Source organism: Pseudophryne corroboree, chromosome 6 (genome assembly GCF_028390025.1).
Source record: "Pseudophryne corroboree isolate aPseCor3 chromosome 6, aPseCor3.hap2, whole genome shotgun sequence".
Taxonomy (NCBI): Eukaryota; Metazoa; Chordata; class Amphibia; order Anura; family Myobatrachidae; genus Pseudophryne; species Pseudophryne corroboree.
This window is the reverse complement of record NC_086449.1, coordinates 608,010,499-608,016,708: the sequence shown is the minus strand read 5'-3', so window position 1 is coordinate 608,016,708 and position 6,210 is coordinate 608,010,499. Positions and strand designations below refer to the sequence as shown.

The 6,210-nt window shown below is 38.4% G+C and overlaps 2 pseudogenes; one reads left to right on the top strand and one right to left on the bottom strand.

The window, feature by feature from the left end:
* Positions 1-623: 623 nt before the first annotated feature.
* On the bottom strand, positions 624-742 carry LOC134937210 (5S ribosomal RNA; annotated as a pseudogene).
* Positions 743-5,599: 4,857 nt separating this feature from the next.
* LOC134936980 (5S ribosomal RNA) lies at positions 5,600-5,718 on the top strand (annotated as a pseudogene).
* Positions 5,719-6,210: the final 492 nt, after the last annotated feature.

Sequence of the window (6,210 nt, the reverse complement as noted above, 5' to 3'; positions counted from 1 at the left end):
CGTGGGAACATTAATTTGGAGTCTGCAAATCCGTGCTGGTATTCCAAGGAAGACTATTGCTAGTCACTATAGTTACCATGAAAAGGGTTGGGTTGGGAATACCGCGCAGGATTAAATGGATTGTAAAAAATAATAGTAAATAAAATGTTTTCTCTGAGAAAAGCTGACAGGTTAGACAGTAGTCTAAAATTTATCACCTTCTACCGTGAGTTAGATATCTATGGGTAGACAAAATGGTGATTGTCAGCGGTGCTCCCAAAGGTCCAAACGTATTTGAAAATAGAAAGAAAAAGCTAGAAAAAAGTGACCTTGGTTGGGAGCACTCACTCCCGGAGAGTAGCTTGAAATTATTGGTATATGTATGAGTGATGATGTAACAATGAGATAGTTAAAACGTAACTTTTAATAGTATGTCTATATAAAAAACTAGGTACACTAATTACAATTACAAGAAAAAAGAAAATACACTAATAATGAATGAATGGCTCTAAACTTTATAAGCCACACATAAAGCCGAGTCTGCGAACATATTGATGGATTACTACTGTGGTAATTTGGTGTCTGGCAAGCATATGCCCATCCTCCCATGGAATCAGCACAAACCCCGATTGGGTACCATCAGTAACCTACAACACCTGGTATTCCTAAGTGGTCTCCCACTAAAGTACTGACCAGGCCCAACACTGTATTGCCTCCAGGATCAGACGGGGTTGGGCATATCCAGTGTGGTATGGTAGTAGGTAACGTATGGAAAAGAGCAGCGAGTGCAGCTGTTATGTGACAGAATGAGGGATGTTTATTATTGTGCCAGTTTTATTGAATGCATTTATCTAACCCGTTAAGGATATTTAGTTGACCGTCATTGCACCGATTGGCAGCCCAAACACATGGGTATGCGGAGGTTAAATCATATGGTCAACAGGGGTTAGTGACAACAAGCCTCTGTTTTTCCTGTACATAGCATGAGGCAGAACGAGGAAAATAGCCTATTATAATTTAAGGCATGTATAACAAACAAACACAAAATCTGAAGAAAAGATGTCTGTTATTGCAGACTTTGGAGCCTTCCTCCCAACCTAATTATGCATATATCTTCAGACTTCTATTAAACTCATTAATTTTCCTTCCCCCTTCCTCTGTTTTACATACACCTATATCACTTCACAATAATCAAGTACAACCATTATACATTCTTCATCTCCTTAATGGCCCCTTGTTTGCATGTTTTTCACTTCACATTTTATCGGTTGTTGTTAACCCTGTTTCACAGTTGCATTAATTAATACTTATTTTTTTCTGGGCTCAGTTTATTCCCATCTTCATATCTGACACCACACAATTTCACCCTCTTTCGTATTGCCTCCCATAATCACATTTATATCATTATATCATCCATGTCAGCACTTCTTTGCACATATTCACTGATTCCATTACACTCATTATAGTCATTTCATTCTTTTTCACTTATATAAACTACATGTTAGACCACACATCTATTTACCCTTAGACCAAAATTCTATCACTGTCACATTGAATGAGGATATAGAACCAGGCAGGGTGTGCACAGAGTCATCCATATATTAGAGGCACCATGTAATCTTTATCATCACATGATATCACCATTATTAATTCCTTTATATTCCTATTATTCTTATCTCCCCTCACTGCTTTACACCCTCATTCCCCCTTTCGTTTGGTCATGTATTTACTCATTCATTTATTTACACTCCTCAGTATCACAGGCAATTATTATAAAAACAAAAAAATGTTTCTTTTTGCATATAATCCGGACATCCTAATTACCGGCACTTTCCTGTATCATTATTTTCCTTTTTGTTCTTGGTAATCTATCAATTATACATCCTTAATTGACAAATATGCGATTATGTTTATGATCTAGGCATTATGTAGTTTATGTCTGGTGTATCATGGAATTTATATATATATATATATATATATACAATCATCTTATTATTATTATTATTATTATTATTATTATAGGATAGAAACATAGAATTTGTCGGCAGATAAGAACCACTTGGCCCATCTAGTCTGCCCCTTTTTTTTATATTATTTTTTATCACTAACCTTATTTGATCCTTATTTCTTTGTAAGGATATCCTTATGTCTATCCCATGCATGTTTAAATTGCTCTACTGTCTTAGCCTCTACCACCTCTGATGGGAGGCTATTCCACTTGTCCACTACCCTTTCTGTGAAATAATTTTTCCGCAAATTTCCCCTGAACCTCCCCCCCTCCAGTCTCAGTGCATGTCCTCGTGTCCTATTGCTTCTCTTCATTTGGAGAATGTTTCCCTCCTGGACTTTGTTAAAACCCTTCATATATTTGAAAGTTTCTATCATGTCCCCCCTTTCCCTTCTCTGCTCCAAACTATACATATTGAGATTTCTTAGTCTTTCTGGGTATGTTTTGTGATGTAGGCCATGCACCATTTTAGTTGCCCTCCTTTGTACAGTTTCTAATGTATTAATATCCTTTTGAAGATATGGCCTCCAGAACTGAATACAGTATTCTAGATGAGGCCGTACCAATGACCTATACAGTGGCATTATTACTTCTTTCTTTCTGCTGCTGATTCCTCTCCCAATGCAGCCAAGCATCTGACTAGCCTTCCTCATTGCCTTGTTACATTGCTTACCTGCTTTTAAGTCATCTGAAATAGTGACTCCTAGATCCCTTTCCTCCTCAGTAGTTTCCAGTATAGTGCCATTAATACTGTATTTAGCTTTAGGATTTTTGAGACCCAAGTGCATGATTTTGCATTTTTTGGCATTAAACTGTAATTGCCAGACTCTTGAACATTCCTCTAGTCTACCTAGATCCTCAATCATTTGTTTTACCCCACCTGGTGTGTCTACCCTGTTGCATACCTTTGTGTCATCTGCAAAAAGGCATACTTTCCCTTTAATGCCATTTGCAATGTCACCAATAAAGATATTAAAAAGCACTGGTCCAAGTACAGATCCCTGGGGTACTCCACTGGTAACATTTCCCTCCTGTGAATGCACTCCATTTACCACAACTCTCTGTTTTCTATCCTTCAACCAAGATCTTATCCATTCAATAATCCTAATATCCAATCCCAAACTTTCAAGTTTATTTAGCAGTCTGCGATGTGGAACTGTGTCAAAAGCCTTACTGAAGTCTAGATAAGCTATATCCATGGCTCCACCTTTATCCATCACTTTAGTCACACAATCAAAAAAGTCAATAAGATTTGTTTGACATGATCTCCCCCCAGTGAATCCATGCTGTTTGGGATCCAGTAAATTGCTGGATTTGAGATAATCTACAACTCTTTCTTTTAAGAGTGTTTCCATCAATTTCCCTACTACTGATGTAAGACTCACTGGTCTGTAGTTGTTTGCCTCTTCCTTGCTTCCACTTTTGTGCAGTGGGACTACGTTTGCTCTTTTCCAGTCCCCTGGAATTTCTCCTGTAGCTAATGACTGGTTGAATAATTCTGTCAATGGTGCTACCAGCACCTCTTTAAGTTCTTTTAGTATCCTTGGATGTATCCCATCTGGCCCCATAGATTTGTCCACTTTCAGCTTTGAGAGTTCTGTTAGGACCTTCTCCTCTGTAAATGTACTTGTTTCATTTTCCTGAATATCCCTGCAACTTAACTGTGGCCCCTTCCCCTCTCTTTCAGTAGTAAATACTGAGCAAAAATAATCATTAAGATGATCTGCTATTAAATTGTCTCCTTCAACAAGACTCCCAGTGTCCGTCTTTAGTTTTATAATTCCGCCTTTTGTTTTTCTCTTTTCGCTTATATACCTAAAAAAAGTTTTGCCTCCTTTACCCACTGACTGGGCCATTTTCTCCTCAGCTTGTGCCTTTGCATATCTGATTACCTTCTTTGTCTCCTTCTGTCTAACAAGATATATCTTTTTGTCTTCATTATTTTGTGTCTGCTTATATTTCCTAAAAGCCATCTTTTTTGCTCTCACAATATTTGCTACTTCTTTTGCAAACCACACTGGCTTCCTTTTCCTTGTGTTTTTCCTAACAGTTTTGATACAAAGGTCTGTTGCCTTCAATATCTCCAATTTACATAACAAATTCTTTCCATGAATTTGTTCTATCTCTCTTCATTATGCTCACATCTCTGCTCCTTGCAAATGCAATAGTGACACAATTTTATTATGTAGATTACTTTAAGATGTCAGTTTCATTCAATCAATTATAGTAGATTTGTCTCATATGGAGCTCATGTTTTCCTGGCGTCAGGCACAGCATCATCAATTATATGACTCTGCTGTGTCAATCTAATTGCAAGAGCCGTGATTGGTGGAACCTCCTAATATATTCTAACCCACGGCGCCACAATGCTCACGCTACCCGTGAACAAGCCTGCTGCGAAACGTACATTGGGTACGTGATTAGGGTCACGGAGAGCACTCTCACGTGACCGGCCTCAGACCAGCGGCAGAGGAGAGGAGACCGGGCGAGACGCCCAGCCTGCATACCGCACGGACTCAAGCGGTTTAGCGGCACTTGACGGGACGGGGAGGCGCACAGTAGAATAAGTATCCCTCCCCCCTTCCCTATCCAGATTGTCCTCACCTTTTAATGATATAGCCAACGCTTAATTGGGCTATTTATGATGCTGGTTGTGAGTAGCAAGTATATAAAAACCATTCACCGTAGGTGTTTTGTATGATCAACTGCATTTTTACCCGTGGTATTCAGCCGCAACTCTGGTTATAAAATTATCCAGGCTCTCTGGCATGTTTAAATGTAAAAATTGAGAACATACTTATATTACACTGCAGGGCACCTGAAGTTGCAGCGCTGTGTGTTGTGTGTTTTTTTCTTTAATTTGCCTGGCTTCTTAGCATCAGCCTATGCAAAGTTTATGGCAACAATTGTATCTGATGTACTGGCTGCCAGTATTTGACTGTCTACTATAATTTGCCTGGCTTCTTAGTATCAGCCTATGCAAAGTTTATGGCAACAATTGTATCTGATGTACTGGCTGCCAGTATTTGACTGTCTACTATTGCAGCAAGTATTCTTTGTCCCTTCCCCTTTTTCTTTTGATATATACTTAAAAGGTGGTTATAATTGTATCTGGGACATTGGATGTTATATAAACACACTTAATCATTCATTTTTCTGCTATTGTAGCTAGTTTTTTTGTTTCTTCCTTTGATACAAACTAACACCACACCTGACATCTAGCATGGACAATATCTTTATTAATGTTGATGTATCAAAAAGTATTATTCAACTAATGCCTTTTTGACAGGTAGATCCAGTCTGCAATAACAGACATCTTTTCTTTAGATTTTGTGTTTGTTTGTTATACATGCCTTAAATTATAATAGGCTATGTTCCTCGTTCTGCCTCATGCTATGTACAGGAAAAACAGAGGCTTGTTGTCACTAACCCCTGTTGACCATATGATTTAACCTCCGCATACCCATGTGTTTGGGCTGCCAATCGGTGCAATGACGGTCAACTAAATATCCTTAACGGGTTAGATAAATGCATTCAATAAAACTGGCACAATAATAAACATCCCTCATTCTGTCACATAACAGCTGCACTCGCTGCTCTTTTCCATACGTTACCTACTACCATACCACACTGGATATGCCCAACCCCATCTGATCTTGGAGGCAATACAGTGTTGGGCCTGGTCAGTACTTTAGTGGGAGACCACTTAGGAATACCAGGTGTTGTAGCTTACTGATGGTACCCAATTGGGGTTTGTGCTGATTCCACGGGAGGATGGGCATATGCTTGCCAGACACCAAATTACCACAGTAGTAATCCATCAATATGTTCGCAGACTCAGCTTTATGTGTGGCTTATAAAGTTTAGAGCCATTCATTCATTATTAGTGTATTTTCTTTTTTCTTGTAATTGTAATTAGTGTACCTAGTTTTTTATATAGACATACTATTAAAAGTTACGTTTTAACTATCTCATTGTTACATCATCACTCATACATATACCAATAATTTCAAGCTACTCTCCGGGAGTGAGTGCTCCCAACCAAGGTCATTTTTTTCTTGCTTTTTCTTGTTGTTTGACGCATCCTGTCAGTAGGCATGGTTGGCTCAATGTTATGTGTGGCTGATTTTATATTGTGACATCAGAAACCTTTACGCAAAAAATACGACTAAGTGTAAGTTTTTTTTGCAAAAAATGCGGATTTTAAGATCTAATCACAAAAT